The sequence below is a fragment of the Balaenoptera musculus genome, chromosome 4, assembly GCF_009873245.2.
Source record: "Balaenoptera musculus isolate JJ_BM4_2016_0621 chromosome 4, mBalMus1.pri.v3, whole genome shotgun sequence".
NCBI lineage: Eukaryota > Metazoa > Chordata > Mammalia > Artiodactyla > Balaenopteridae > Balaenoptera > Balaenoptera musculus.
In genome coordinates, this window is record NC_045788.1 from 57,087,026 (window position 1) to 57,103,955 (window position 16,930).

At 41.3% G+C, this 16,930-nt stretch overlaps 1 protein-coding gene across 6 annotated transcripts in view; it reads right to left on the bottom strand.

Moving 5' to 3' along the window:
* PLEKHM3 (pleckstrin homology domain containing M3) overlaps positions 1-16,930 on the bottom strand; it is a 189,802-nt gene that overhangs the window by 170,660 nt on the left and 2,212 nt on the right. The window contains exon 2 of one of the 6 annotated variants that reach the window (XM_036850936.1): positions 6,598-6,721. The exons of the other annotated variants lie outside the window; for them this stretch is intronic. The gene's annotated coding sequence lies outside the window, so the exon portion shown is untranslated. The remainder of the gene's footprint in view (positions 1-6,597; positions 6,722-16,930) is intronic. 6 annotated transcript variants of the gene reach the window in all.

The window sequence follows — 16,930 nt, forward strand, 5'->3', positions numbered from 1 at the left end:
CCCCTTTTTCTTTTGTTGTTAGTACCTGACTTACATTCCTCTTACCACATAATGATTATCTCTAGCAATAAACAATAGAGGTACTGCTTTAACAACAGCCAAAAAAAATTACTCTTTAGTGTAATAAATGAATTAACAGACCAATGTGAGAGATCCAGCCCTTTGCCTGTATTTTCACAGTACGAATTAAATAGCTAAAAAGAATTTGAGAGTTGCAGTGATTTATTCATTCCACAAACATTTACTGAAGCAGCTACTGTGTTCTAGGCACTGGTGATACGACAGTGAACAAGACAGACATAAATCCTACCCTTGTGGAACTTACATTCTAGAGAGCACTTACCATTTAGACACTGCTCTAAATGCCTCCAATGTCTTACTCATCTGTTAAGGTGTGGTGAGAAGGCTGATGCACTCCTCCACACTCTAGCAATCCGATCCATCCCATCCCATCCCAAATCCCAACCCTCTATGAAGTCTTTCCTGAGACTCAATCCTTTCGGATCTCTCCCTTCCCCAAATATCTAAAGCATCACTAAACAAGTCAACTTTGCAGACTGTCTTTTTCCCTCAATTAGACTATAAGCTTCTCGAGGGCAAGTCCCATACCCATGTCTCTGTCACCCAACAAAGGCAGCAGGGTCTTCCTGCCTCTTGTCTTCCTCCTTCTAAAGCAGCCTCCACATCGTTTCTCTTAACCCTTCAGAGTCTCCCCAGTAAAACAGGGCTCAGCAAACATTTTCTGTAAAGAACCAGTAATAAACAGCTTAGGCTTTGTGGGCCACACAGTCACTTTTGCAACTACTCAGGTCTACGGCTGTAGTGGGGTAAATTGCCACAGACAACATGGAAATGAATGGACATGTCTGTGTTCTGATAAAGCTTTATTTACAAAACAGGCAGATAACCAAAATATGGTATATCCATACAATGGAATATTATTCAGCCTTTGAGAGGAAGGAAATCCTGTCACATGCTACAACATGAATGAACCTCGAGGACATCATACTAAGTAAAATAAACCAGTTACAAAAAGAAATACTGCATGATTCAATGTATATTAAGAAGTCATATTCATGGAAATAAAAAGGTAGGTTACCAGGAGGTTACCAGGGCTGGAGGGGAGGAGGGAAAAGGGAGTTACTGTTTAATGGGTATAGAGTTTCAGATTTGCAAGATGAAAAGTTCTGGAGATCTGTTTCACAGCAATGTGAATATAAACACTACTGACCTTAAAATGATTAGATGGTAAATTGTATGTTTTTTACCACGACTTAAAACAAACAACCAAAAAACAAGCAGAGGGCCAGATTTTCCAGCGGGCTGTGGTTTGCCAATTCCTGGCCTAGAAGATCTAGTCCAGCCCCCTGAGGAGAGGAGGAAGAAGTCAGGAGTGACAACTTTGGGTCTCAGGAGGAAGAAAGGAACGGCAGCTCCATCAATTACCAGGAATGGGACTTCAGTAAGTCACTTCCTAATCTCAGTTTTCTCATTTGCAAAATCAGCAAGTTAATAATACCTCTCTCCTAAAATAGTTGAGAGAATTAAATAGGACAATGCATGGCATGGTTCCCGGCACACGGTATAGCACATGAATAACAACAGCCTAAAAGCCCTCACCTGATGGGTTCCATCACCTTTTCCTCTATGACCTCATACTCTCCTTACCCCCTACCCTCTCTTCCACACCAGCTGCCCTGCCGGTTCTCCAACTTGCAGACATGTTTTCACCTCAGGGTCTTTGCATTGGTTCCCAATACCAACATGGTGAACTCTCTCTTTAAGTGACTGTTCATGTCACCTTCTCAATGAGGCCTCCCCTGACCACCCTATTTTAAATTATGACATGTGTCTCTGCCCTGGACTTCTGATCCCCTTTACTCTGTTTTTTATTTTTTTTAAATAACCTTTTAATTTTAGAACAGTTTTAGATTTAAAGAATTATTGCAAAGACAGTACAATGAGCTCCCATATACCCCACACACAGTTTCCTCTGTGTAACATCTTGCATTAATGTGGTACATTTGTCACAATTAATGAACCAATATTGATACATTATTGTTAACTAAAGTTCATACTTTGTTCAGATTTCCTCAACTTCTCCCTAATATCCTTTTCCTGTTCAAGGATCCTATCCAGGATACCACATGGCATTTAGTTGTCACGTCTCTTTAGTGTTCTCTCGGCTGTGACGGTTTCTCAGACTTTACTTGTTTTTGATGACTTTGACAGTTTTGAGGAGTGCTGGTCAGGTATTTTATAGACTGTCTCTCAACTGGGATTTGTTTAATGTTTTCTTATGTTAAGACTAGGGCTGTATATTTGGGGGAGAAAAACTACAGAGGTAAAGTGCCATTTTCATCATATCATAACAAGAGTAGATACTATCAACATGACTTACTACTGCTCACGTTAACCTTGATCACCTGGCTGGACCCTTCTTCCTTATGCATCTACCATCTTCTAACAAACCACTCAATTTACTTATTATTTAATGTCTAGTGTTTCTCTCACCCCACTAAAGTATAAGCTCCTCGAGGGCAGGAATTGATGCTTATTTTGTTCACTAATGTATCCCAAGTACATAGAGAATGCCTGACACACACACACAAAAGGCACTAGATAGACACACGTTGAATGAATACATTGTTACTCCTTTGCATGACATTCATCGCCCTTCATGACCTATCCACCTCTCCAGTTTGTCGTTCCTAACCAACATTTTACTCCTCCATGTTTTGGCCCAAGCTGGGGAGCCTTCCGAATTGCTCAGGCTCTCGGAACACCCTGGGTTTGCCACAATGTACTGTAATGATGAACAATTTCTCTCCATCCCACTCTACACTCCAAGCTACTTGACAGCAGGCATGATGCCTTACTGACCCTCCTATATAATCTCTATGTCTTCACCTTTTGGGGCTCCATTATCCAACCTTTCTCCTTTTGGAATGTATCTTTTCCCTAGGATGTATAGGCCTCAAATTCACTACAATACAAGGGTCTAATGCGAAGTTTAGTCTCCATAAATGAACACCCCTTACTAGCTTGCCTCATTTGGTTTTGAAATTAATTAATTAAAAAATAATAACAACATGGGCTTCCCTGGTGGCGCAGTGGTTAAGAATCTGCCTGCCGGGCTTCCCTGGTGGCGCAGTGGTTGAGAATCTGCCTGCCAATGCAGGGGACAAGGGTTCGAGCCCTGGTCTGGGAAGATCCCACATGCCGCGGAGCAACTAGGCCCGTGAGCCACAACTACTGAGCCTGCGCGTCTGGAGCCTGTGCTCCGCAACAAGAGAGGCCGCGTTAGTGAGAGGCCCGCGCATCGCGATGAAGAGTGGCCCCCGCTCACCGCAGCTGGAGAAAGCCCTCGCACAGAAACGAAGACCCAACACAGCCAATAAATAAATAAATAAATAAATAAATAAATAAACCCAAAAAGTTAAAAAAAAAAAAAGAAATCCATAAAAAAAAAAAAAGAATCTGCCTGCCAATGCAGGGGACATGGGTTCGATCCCTGGTCCGGGAAGATCCCACATGCCGCAGAGCAACTAAGCCTGTGCACCACAACTACTGAGCCTGCACTCTAGAGCCTGTGAGCCACAACTACTGAGCCTGTGTGCTGCAACTACTGAAGCCTGCGTGCCTAGAGCCCCTGCTCTGCAACAAGTGAAGCCACCGCAATGAGAAGCCCGCACGTAGCAATGAAGACCCAATGCAAAAAAAAAAAAGACCCAATGCAGCCAAAAATAAATAAAATAAATAAATTAAAAAAATAATAATAATAATAACATATTCAGACAGGTCAAAATATGAACAGGACTTTCCTCTGACAAAGTGAACTGAGTGAAATCACCGTGTGGGTGCAGTGTGGTTTGCCTCCACACAAAAAGTGGAAATCAGGAGCTAATTAGAACTGTGTTCTAAATCTGGCTCAACCACACACGTGCTGGGCGGCCTCTGGCAAACCATTAAACCTCTGGGTACCTTACTCAGCTACCTGTATCCAACAACATTGTTAATATCAAATTGCTTCACATGTGGCTCATTCACCAGGTAGCTGTTCCAACATACCTTTAAAAAAATGTAAACTGGGCTTCCCTGGTGGTGCAGTGGTTGAGAATCTGCCTGCCAATGCAGGGGACACGGGTTCGAGCACTGGTCTGGGAAGATCCCACATGCTGCGGAGCGGCTGGGCCCGTGAGCCACAACTACTGAGCCTGCGCTCTAGAGCCTGTGCTCCGCAACGAGAGAGGCCGCGACAGTGAGAGGCCCGCGCACCGCGATGAAGAGTGGCCCCCGCTTGCTGCAACTAGAGAAAGCCCTCGCACAGAAACAAAGACCCAACACAGCCAAAAATAAATAAATAAATTTCAAAAAACCAAACAAACAATATTCCTTTAAAAACAAAAAATGTAAACTGCTATATAATTATGGAGCCCTCCACTGGACCTCACCCATTCAAGAACCACCTGCTCCTGTCTTTCCCTGGAAAGATATGTCAGCCCAACAACAGCCAAGTCAGCAGCCAACTATTTATAACACCCTACTTTTCAGCCAAACTCAATGATCTACAGACACTTTATTTTATTTTTATAAAGAATACTCTTTCTGTAAAAAGGATTATTTCCCCAATGTAACAGATTGAGAAACGGAGGTCCATTTGTCAGTGTTGTCATAAAAGCTCAATCCAAAGAATCCCATGCATGCATCAAAATGTTAACAGGATGCAGAATCAGTGTATTACTGTTTCCTAACAAGGAAATCTGCTGTTTACATGCTCATTAGGCAAGGCTAATTAGCAGGATGAATACAGCAGTCCTTCCACACACAAGTAGAAGCAGATATGAGTAATAATACCAGCCTGGCCCACACAGAGATGCCACTTTCTCCCAAGCTGGATGGTAAAATCGCTGACTTCCTCCCACTTGACTAAATGGCTTGTATTCAGAACGTAATGCGTGCTCAAGAGGGTGTCTGGTGCCATGTAGTTTTAGAAGCAGCTGGACTATGGAGAAAAATGCAATACCAAAGACACCTAGGATAAACAGTTTCTGCCAATTCATTTTCAAACATGAGAAACAAGGGTGATTATAAGAATGGTCAGCACATGTGGCTCTCACACGGTCTTCACTTTGGTTAAGGCCACAGCTGACTGTAAATTTTCTGAGAGCTACATAATGTAAAGGCTCCACCGCAAGAGAATATGACCCTAGTAAGGATGCTTCTGGATTATCAGGCTACAGGAGGTTATGCTTTGTCATGGTGCTTTGTCATAAAGACATGTTGCAATGTAAGCATGTTGATGGAGCACCGGCAAGCCAAGAGCAGCAGATAAGGAAATGGTGCCTCTGTGGACCTCATAAGAAGAGTTCAGGGGTTCTTTCAGAGGAGAAAGACAGCTAGAAACACAAATGGAATCCCATCTTCATAGGCCTGAGGGAACATTAAATGGCTACATTTATCTAAGTTTCAATAAATGAGAAGTGTATTGCCAGGCAATACCTACGGAACATACCATTTAGAAATACAATTTTATAGTGTTTTTCCCAGTTATGAAGGTAATAAACACATTAAAAACTCTGGAAAATACTGACAGATATGGACAAGAAAATAAAAATCAGTCATGATCTCAGAACTAAATAGTTAGGTGTGTTTTTATCTAATATTTAATTGGAATCAGATTATATACAGTACACAATTTGGGCACACTGTCTGTTTAAAGACCTGCTCAAAAAGCAAATACCAGTAATTATTAACCGTGAAGAGAAAAAAGAAATGTCTCAGAGTGTGCTGTGCCCACCGATACCTTACAGCCTGGCACAAGGCCCCATCTGACTGAACTCTCTTCCACCCTATCCGGGGACCTCCCCTCTATACTGCCACTAGGGCACTGCAAAGCCCTGACCAGCCTCGAGCACGTCAACCGGCCCCTCCTCAAACCTTTCCTCCCCAGGTTTCATGGGCACCGCGCTCTCTGTTCTCCTCTCGTTTCTACCCTCTCCTTCTCTGTTCCATCTTCCTCCTTTCCTTCCTGGTCTGCTCATCAAATAGGGGCATCACCTCAGCTCTCTTCTCTGACTACAGCCGCACGTACTCCTCGGGTCAGTTTAGCCCCATAATTACCTCCATGCTCACACCTCCCAAATTTCCACCTTCAGTCTCCATGGGACTCTGGTCCCATGTCCCCAACTTTCTGTAGGACATTTCTATCTGGCTTACCATCTGGCAAAATGAAGCTCAACTTGTCTAAAGCCACACTCAGTCGTTCACTCAACAATTATTTGCTGACTGCTCACTATGGGTTGGGTGCTGTCTGAGGTACTGGGAAGACGGTAGCAAATAAAACCCTTCAATGCAGCTCCCACTGACAACAGGGCCCAACTCTCTAACGTGACACTCTAGGCCTTTCACAGTCTTGGACTAGCTTGCCTGTCCAACTTCCCGCTTCCCTTCCGTAAGACATTCTTTTCCTCCAAACTGGGATGCTACTGCTCAAATTTTAGGCCTTCCCAACTCCAAATCCTTGCTTACAGTTACCTCTGAGGCACCATCTCCCCACCTCTACCTACTGAAATTCTATCCACTCTTCAAGCTTACCTGCCGCCTCTTCCACAAGCTTTCTGTGATTCCTCACCCTAAAATGGTCAGCTCTTTCTTGAAATGTCCAGAGAATGGCTTTGGTACTGCCTCCACAACTTACACTGCATGCTGCCTGTTCCTTCTGAAATGATGATGATAATAATTATATTATCTTATATTATAATAATTATATTATTATACTATAATATATTATATTATAATAACTACCAAAAGCATATTTTGTGCCAGGTACATTGCTCAGTACTTTATATCTCTAAGCCTCATTATGGGTAAAGTGGGTATCATTATTCCCATTTTTACAGATGAGGAAACTGAGGCGAAATGATACCTAGTAACTTTCCTGAGGTCACACGCCTACCCTGCTGGACTTACAGCAACTTGGGCACAGCAATTCTACCCCATTTCATTTTTACAACCCTCACTGGGCCTAACACAATGGCTAGTACACAATGGGTGCTCAGTAAATATGGGCCGAATGAACGACTGCATAAAGAGTATGTTTTCAAAGTACTGACGTCTGTAAATATAAACACCACTCTGGTTTTCTGGCGAAAGTATATTTGAATTCATTATAAGCTCGTTTAAGTAAAATTTGGCATGCTTTCCAAAACGTTATGTTGACTTGAGCTTTTAAATTTTTTCTTGGTTAGAAAAAGCTTCCAAGCTATTGAAACCGGGTTTAAAAATAACATGGCAAAGGTCAGGTAGCAAAGACCTCACTCAGACCTTTTATAGAAATAAAAGCGCCTATGCAGTGCTTGGGAATTACTTTGTGAACCACTCCAAATCCATAGCTTGGCTGGTCTAATTTTCCAGTGACTTAGAGCTCAAGCTCTTTTTAATACCAGAAAGGACATGTTCCCTTTGAAATACCCCCGGGCAATCAACCTAAAGCATTTTTCAGTCCATCTCTGCGCTTACTGTTTGCCACTTGCAAAAATCATTGAGACATTTGACGCCCCAAGATGTTTTCCCAGAAACCAACCTAAATATAAGTGTGGGGCTTCAAATCTCCAATTGCTCTGCTATTGAAGGCAGCAATGTTATTATGCCCCTGTGGCACCCACTGCGTTGGAAAGCCAAGACTTCTGATTGAGAAGCCCATTTTCATAAAACCACCAGCATTCCAAAATGTCCTGGTTTTAGAAGCAAAACAGACAGACACAAACTTCAGTTACTTAAGTGTCTAAAAATGCAGACTCAATGTTTTCCATTCCCCGTTACCTCCATGGCAGGAAACAGTGATTTAAAAACAAACAAAAGAGTCACTCAAATTATCTTCATCCTAGGACTGAGGTGAAGAAGTTGAAAAGTTCCATCATAAAAACCACGTGTGCTAGAGTCACCCTCCAACTGCAACAGGGAATAACTAGTACATGGAGGTGCCATCTAAACCAGCTGGCATGAGACCTCGTAATGGCCACCCCAAGGAGGTACATTGAGACCCAGCTATGCAAGATACCCGAAAAAGCTAAAGAAATAGCTTTTCAGATTAGCATCTTTAGATTTAAAGATGTCATCAGCTCATATAACTAATTGACTTTATTGAGAATAATCGTCTTCACATGCATGGTTTAGACTATGGTTTACAAAGCACTTGATAAGCTTCTTGATAAAAATTTGTAGTAATCTCAACAGAGAGAGGTAAGTAAAGTAGCAGGATTATTTTAGAGATGATGAAATAGAGACCAAAATGACTCATCTATTGTCAGTCGAAGGCCCCATGGGGAAGAAAAAGAAGTTCCTAGAATCCCTGTCAAATTACTGAGTCCAAGTTCAATTACCTTTTAAACCACTTTAAATCACTCAGGGGCCCTGACGCTAGAAGGACCATAAACAAGGAGTAAGGTGAATTCAATCCATGAGCCACCCAGTTTTGAGGGTTTTTGATGGGACAGACGTGTGGCAATGGGAAGAACACACATTTCTGACACCAAGAAAGGGCTCATGTCCCAGCACTGCCTTCTAAGCTGAATGACCTCCAGCAAGTCAGGTTGACTCAGGATGTCCTGGCCCTTCTTATCTGCAAAATGGAAATCCTTCCAACGTCTGTCTCCATCAATGCACCTCTCCATTAGAGAGCTGTAATGCACAAATGCAGATAATATATGTGAAATTTTTGTAAAATCTAAAACAATTACTATTCCTATTAGAAGCTAGTTGATTTCTAACCACACAACCATTTATACTCCACAAGCGCTCACAGAGGATGGACCAAGTACCCAAACACTATGTTAGATGATGCTACAGACACAAAACACAGCTTCTGCCCTCAAAGAGCTTAATAGCTAGTGGGGAAACAATACAAAACCAAGTATAAAAAGTGCCTTAACAGAAGTATACAAAAGGTATTAAGGGAACATAAATAAGAAGTCATTACTAATCAAGGGACAATAAAAAGTCTTAAGTGACAGAACACAATTGAATGACATAATAACATGTATACAGAGATGACTTCAGTTGAAAGAAACCAAAGACAAACAAATAAAACCAATCAGACCTGCTCTAAAAATGATGCTGCTTCTGGCATGAAGCTGTCAACCTACAGGAATCTCTCTAAAGGTCCCCCCAAAGGCTGAGCTCAAAGTGAACTAACAAACAATCGCACAAATGGGAGGCACAAGTGCAGAGGGCTTCCTCACAAGCTGCCCAAGTCTATCCAACCCACAGAATCTATCCGACCCACAGAAACATCCCTGGCCAACAGAAGCATTTGCTGGGTGGCTGAGATGTCATGAGAAATGAATCCTTGCCTCACTTCCTGTTGACTTTAATTCCTTAGGTCACCGCAGCTGATTACCAGAAGGGAGAATACTCACCACTTTAACCGTCAAAGCAACAACCAGCTTATGGGTTAGCACATATTCACAAAACTGGTTCCTCTGGGCATTTAGGGTGAACGTACATGAGAAGTAGTTAACTGATTTTTTTTCTTTCCTGGCTACATTTGAACCTGCTAAAAAATGAGGCTGGGTCTTTGTTGAATGGCACCCAGAGAGTACCAGACCCATGATAAGGTCTAAGCAGAAGGTGACTCACTTCTTATTTGAAAGGACAGACGTACCCAGTGGTGATGGGCTTCACCCACGACCCCTCCCTCCCTTTTGGACTCAATCTGTGACAATGACCTTGACCTTGGTTGGCTACCAAGCAGCCTCTCACCAATTCCATCAGGAAACAAGCAAGGCTGCCAAAAGCAGACAAAACATTGTCTTTGACCCTCAAAGATAAGGACAAGGCAAGGTAAAATAAGAGGACGAGTCTTTGTTATTTTACTATGTACTACATGAAGGCCAGAAAACTCTCTGCCCGTCATACAGGACAAAGGAAAAGTTTACAAAGTATGAAGAGGAAGAACAGTAAGAACTACATTTTCATCCACAAATCTGGGTTTAAATTTCTTTTATTGTGGACTATTATCATTGGTACTAAATGGATTTTTACAAAACAAGTCGGCAACGTGTAAACATTCTGAAGTTGAATTCTGGAGCTCTGATTGGTCTTATTTCTGTGACTGTTTTGATCTGACATTAGGATGATAGGCTTATGGTAGCTGGGACTCAAATAGTTGCCCAGCATCAGAGACAACTACTGTTATACTAAACCCTTCAAAAATGCCCTATAGAGGACTCCTTCAACATGGATGGACATATGTTAAATGTGGAATGGTGTATTTAATGAAACGTTTAAAAACAAAATAGAGTTCTTACAACTCCTACACCAAGACAAAGATTTAAGAGTCATCACTAACATTTATTGAGCACTTCCTAAGGTCATTATGTGAAGCCCTTTATCTTCATTATGTTGTTAAATCCTCACAACAACCTTATCGGAGAGCTGCTATTATTATTACCACTTTACAGATAAGGAAATTGAGATTTAAAGAAATGCAGTACTTTGTCCAAGGTAATATGGCTAGTAAGTGAGTGGAAACAAACCTCTAAAATGCACATACTGTCCTGTATAACAATTAACAGCAAACTAATTACCCTGAGATAATACAGCTAGAATTTTACATACAAGGTGCTTTGAATTTTAATGTCAAACTTCAGCAACTTTAATATTTATTTTTTAAATCTTTCTGTTTGTTAATCCCACAACTCAGAAAGTTAATTGCTAAATATCCAGGGAAATAGTTTGTACTTAATTTACAAAAAAAAAAAAAATCACCTCTGTACTATTTCTGTGTCATTGTAAATTCTCTAAGGGAATAGTGGATGATAGGTGTCTGAACAAACAGAATAAAAGGCTGTTCTCTAACTAAATAGCTAACCTCAATTCTCTCAGTGACCTTGGACATATTGCTTGGAATGTCTGCAAGGGTATAATAACTGTGACTCCATTTAGGCCAAACAAGTGCTTTTGCAAATGTTTACATAGTCCTAATTGCCCAAACCTTTTACTAATGTTTCCAGAAGACATCATTTTTCATTTAGCCAATAAATAGAAACACTTGTAAAAATGTTTGCTTAAAAAAAAAAAAACCTGCAAATAAGTGTTTCTGTCAAAAGAATTAAAAGGAATATTTTCAAATTAGATGTGACTATAGATAATTCAAACATGCTTTGACTATTAAGGCATGTCCAAATAAACTGCCTCCTTCTAAAACCAACTTAACTTTTTTGGGGGACAGCGGGTGGATAGGGGACAAATATCAATGTATATGGGATTCAAGCAAAATAACAAAGTTGACCCACAATCTTCAGTCTTGTTTCTTAAGTGTACTAAAATATGATATGCCTAAGTTTTATATGACCATACTACAGTGAAAATATAAACATCATATCTAACCTCTCAGTGAAGGGTAATTACTTTTGGACCACAAGATCTGGAATTAGAAGGCCTGAACTGCCCATGCACTACTACTAGATGTGTGATTCCAGGCAAGTCATTTGAACCTGAATTCTAGTTATTTCAATGCAGGTCAAATAAGGATCCCTGTCCTACCTTCTCCAAAGGTTGTTTTGGAATGTAAATCAAATGACATAACGTAGTGCTTTGTGAACTCAAAGGCAGGGTACAGGATGCCAACAGGGGTCATCTGGGGTCATCCATACGGTACCAGGGAAAGGGTCACCACAGTCTCTTTGATCTCGTCCCATTATAAACCAACAAACTGGTGGAGAGAGTGGTGACAGCAATCAGTTTAGGAAGCTCTGAGATAAGGTTTTAATTAACTCAAGGGTTCCTCCTGCACTGTTCAAGCAAAATGAGTTGCTGCACATCGGGCTTTCTGGTAGTCTTAGAGTGGAAGGATTCAGTAGTGCAAGATTCAGGGTGATGCAAAAGGAATGTCTCTTCTCAAAGAAGAAAAAACAAATAAGTAAAATACTCCCTTGTCTCCCAAGTTCCTGTACAGGTAGGATACTCTGTCCCTCCTCCTTTCCTCTTCCAAGTTTCTTAAAGAAATTTTTTTTTTTATGCTTTCTGACTCCACTTCTCACCCATTCATTCCTCCCTGCAGAAGCACTGATTCTGCCCCAGGTGAAACTGCACAGGCAGAGGTCACCAACACTTTCCTTTTGGCTAAACCCAGGAGGTTTTTCACTCCACATCTGACTGACCTCTCAGCAGGATCTGACCTACTCAACACCCACTCTTTGCATTGCTCTCATGAAAGCAATGATGTAGTCTCTTCCGGTATTTCTCCTTTATCTCTGGATGTTCCTTCTGGTCCCCTGTATGAGCCCCCTTCCTATGCCCACATCATAATGTAGGTGTTCCTCTGTTTTCCCCATAACCCTCTTATTTAGTTCCTCTTCCACCTGGGTGATCTTCTCCATCCCCATGGCTTTGGCAGCAGTCCATGTGACAGATGAGAAACATTATCCTGAGCTCTAGACCCACACGCAGCTGCCTTTCAGACATCCCCTAACTCCTAACATGCACAAAACCAAACTCCTCATCTTACCCTCAGCCTGCCCCTCCTCCTGGCATTCTCCATATAATGAAGGATATCATCATCCTTGACCCTGCTGGCTCCCTCCCCCACAAATCACTCCAAATCAGCAAGTCATGCTAATTCTACCGCTACGAGATCTGCCAAATTTATCCATTGCTCTCCTTCTTTATGGCCTTAGTTCAGACCCCACCATCCAGTTTCCTCCCTTCAGTCTTTCCCTCCACTAATCCATTCACCACACTGCAGTCAGAGAGGGCTTTCTAAAATTAAAACCCTGTTATCTTCTGGATAAATCATATACTCCTTAACATTGCCTATAAGAGCTCAAGTCCACTTACTTTCCTGGGCTTACCTCTTAAATCTCCATCGTCTCTACCCCGCACCCCAAAACACACAGGCACACAACTTGGCTAACTCTCGTTCAGCCTTCAGGTCTTTGCTGAGGTATCACTTCTTCCCTGACCTCCCACGTCCATTTTGAACATCCCTCTTGTGTGTTCACATAGCACACTGATTTCCTCAATTATAATGCTTTTCACTCTGCGTAAAAATAGCCTGCTTAGTTGTGTGTCTCCCCCACTAGACTGTAACCTTCATGAAGGCAAGGATTGTGCCTGTTTTCTTCAAGATTGTATTGCTGGTTCCAAGTACAAGAGGTATGTGCCATGGCACAAAATAAGTGCTCAATTCTTACTTGTTTAATTAACAAACCAATGAATCTCTGAGGGTGGAAGAGAAGTTGTTCTGGAAAAGTTCATGGGAAAAGATCAATTAGCTAATTTCCTGGAGCATAAAAACTGCTGGTTACTTCTAACCTATAATATATGTTCCTTGTTCTATGAAAATCTACATTTATAATCACATCTATAGACTACAAGGTAAAATGGACATTTAGCAATTTCCCAGTTAGATAAATGTCCACAAGTAAACTGGATAATGCAGAACAGGGCAGCTGCAGTTTGTACTGAATTATAAATTGGTTACACTAATCACGGTAACTAGACAAATAAATCTCTCCCATACTCATAAATGTGGCATAAAATCGGGGAATCCAATTTAAAACACATAACTCAAATTGACAGTTAAAGAGTGTATGGGGCTTCCCTGGTGGCGCAGTGGTTGAGAATCTGCCTGCCAATGCAGGGGACACGGGTTCGAGCCCTGGGCTGGGAAGATCCCACATGCCGCGGAGCAGCTAGGCCCGTGAGCCACAACTACTGAGCCTGCGCGTCTGGAGCCTGTGCTCCGCAACAAGAGAGGCCGCGATAATGAGAGGCCTGCGCACCGCGATGAAGAGTGGCCCTTGGGCTTCCCTGGTGGCGCAGTGGTTGAGAATCTGCCTGCCGATGCAGGGGATGTGGGTTCGAGCCCTGGTCCAGGAAGATCCCACATGCCGTGGAGCAACTGGGCCCGTGAGCCACAACTACTGAGCCTGCGCGTCTGGAGCCTGTGCTCCGCAACAAGAGAGGCCACGATAGTGAGAGGCCTGCGCACTGCGATGAAGAGTGGCCCCCGCTTGCCACAACTGGAGAAAGCCCTCGCACAGAAACGAAGACCCAACACAGCCAAGAATGAATAAATAAATAAATAAATAAATAATTTAAAAAAAAAAAAAAAAAAAAGAGTGGCCCCCGCTCGCCGCAACTAGAGAAAGCCCTTGCACAGAAACGAAGACCCAACACAGACAAAAATAAATAAATAAATAAATAAATAAATAAATTTATTTTAAAAAAAAAGAGTGTATGAAAAACAACCAAATGTTAATGAAAATAGCATGCCTGACATCTCAATACAATGGCCTCTATATTTTGACTTTGGTTTTTGCTCATAATTCATGTTGCCATTAACATTAATTACCCTCATGGACCAAATAAACTTCATACCTTACTGTCAATATGAAGGTGAACTATGTGGGCTTGTTATTGCTGTCTGGTAATACCTACAGTAGCCAATGAAACAGAGCAAACACAATGCACGGAATTTACTACTGGTGGTTATTCTTACCACACTCTCACTCATTACTCAATTCTCTGCATTAGCTTGCACCAGAAACTCCAAGCTAGCATACAGTTCCGCTACTTATGAACCATATATAAAATCCACCCTAAAAGAAAAAGGAAAAAGAAAAAAAGCAATTCCTTGCTAGATATCCCTCCACAGGGTTTCTTTTGAAGGGTTAACACTCCCCATGAAGAAAATCAGCATTTGGCTAACAGCCAGTGGAGCAATAGACACTTTCCATACTTTTCTACAGGTGCTGGAGGAGAGTGTAAAGTGAAAATAGAAAAGGGAGCTAGTAGGAAAAAAAGAAGGAGTAGCAGTGGTCTGGGGCTCCTGCAAACTGTCTAGAGATGGAGAATCCTAAAAATTCTGCCCAAATGGTCTAACCTTTTCAGGTTTCTATTAAAATCAGCTCTTCTGAAACCAGTAATTAAAGTAGTACCCCTCTACCTGCCTGTTTCTTAAATTTGTAAATGTATGATGTGACTTCAAGTATTATGGGAAGGCTGCACACATGATTAAACTGGAATAGAGTATATTAAGTATCTGATAACTATTCAACAAATATTAGCTTTGGATGTTTTTTAATGCAGATGTTACCGGCCTACATCCAGTTTGGTTTTCCTAGTAATAACGTGCAGAGGGCTTTTTCTTTTTCTTTTTTTTTGTTTTTTTGCTAATGGTCATATATCCATCACAGTTCTTTGTTTTCCACTTATATAATTAACCTGAGTCCATAGCCCAAAGCCTAAAATGCATCAATCTATGAGAAAACAAAGACAATGAAAGTTCAACCGTGAGCTTCCTTTTTCTATCATTTCAGTATGATATTCAGCCATCCTTCCACCGTAAAGCTTTCACTGATTACCCTTATCGAGAAATAAGTTACCCAACTTTACTTCAATCTTTCCAACCATATTGGTCATATCCTATCTTCTAGTCTTTCTTTAAAACATCACTTCCTGCCATATGTTATTTATGGATTTTTATATTCTCCATTATTTGACTGGACAATGTCTTAGATTCATTGTATTCTCCACAACATAGAGTTTTAACAGCTTTTAAAATAATGTTTATTGACTATTATGGTTATAAACAATTACTATATACTTATTGTTAAACATTTTGAAAATACAGAAAGTATAAAAGGGAAAATAAACAATGCCTATTCATCCTCCAATGAGAAAAAAGCACTGCCCCATTTTGGCCCTTTCAGTCCCTTTCCTTATGTAGGTAGATCTTTCTGTTTTTTTAAACATAGTTGAGAGTTGACTGCATATACAGTTCTCTAGCCTATCTCCCCCCATTTAGCAAAAATTGATAAATACCTTTCTACCCTGTTAAAACTCTTCATAAACATCCTTTTACAAATCTGTATAACACCATGTCTTTTGATGAGAGCATAATTTATTTAAACTGTTCCCCTCTTGTTGGGCATTTAGACTATTGCCAATATCTGACTTTTCTAACCAAAGCCATATTAAGCACTTGTGAACATTAACTTTTAAAATATTTCTCATAAGTTCCTTTGGACAGACTGCTAGGAGTGGAACTACTGGATCGAGGAGTGGACACATTTAGTGAGACTTTTCGTACATTCAGCCAATGAGTTTTTCAGAAAGGTTTAACATCTGCGCACCCCTCACAGCATCTGAGAGTGTCTGCTCCACTACACACTACCTGATGTGGAGAATTAGAATTTTTAAAAACCTATGTAAATTTGAGAGCTGGAAAAATGGTCCCTTGCTGTTGTTTCAATTTCATTTCTTTGATTAATGGAAAGAGAATGCATTTTCATATGACTATTAGCCAATTAGTTTTCTCTTGTATGGGTAGTCTGTTCCTGTCTTATTAGTTTTCTTTTGCCGTGTAACAAATTCCCACAAGCTTAGTACCTTAAAACAACACCCATTTCTTCACAATTCTGAAAGTCAGAGTTTGGGTGGGGTTGGCTGGGTTCTCTGCTCAGGCTCTCTTTCACAAGGCTGAAATCAAGGCATTGGCTAGGCTGCCTTTACCAGAACTAAAGGTTCTGGTAAAGAATCCAGTTCTGAGCTCATTCAGTTTGTTGGCCCTCGGTCTGAGGTTCCAGTTTCCACACTGGGTCATGCTCAGCAATTCTAGGGCTCCCGCATTTCTCAAGGCTGTCCCCATTCCTTCTCAAGTGTCACCTCCATCTTCGAAACAGCAACAGCATGTTTAGTCCTTCTCAGGCTTCAGATCTCTCTGATTTCCCCAGCCAGAGAATGCTCTCCTCTTTTACAGGCCCCTTTGATTAGATTTGGCCCACCAGCTAATTTCCCCATTTTAAATTCAACTGTGCCATATAAAGAAACATGATCAAGGGAGTGATATTGCATCATATTTACAGGTTCCGGGGATTAGGGTATGCAATCTTGGTGGAGGGGCATTTTCAGAACTGTGCCT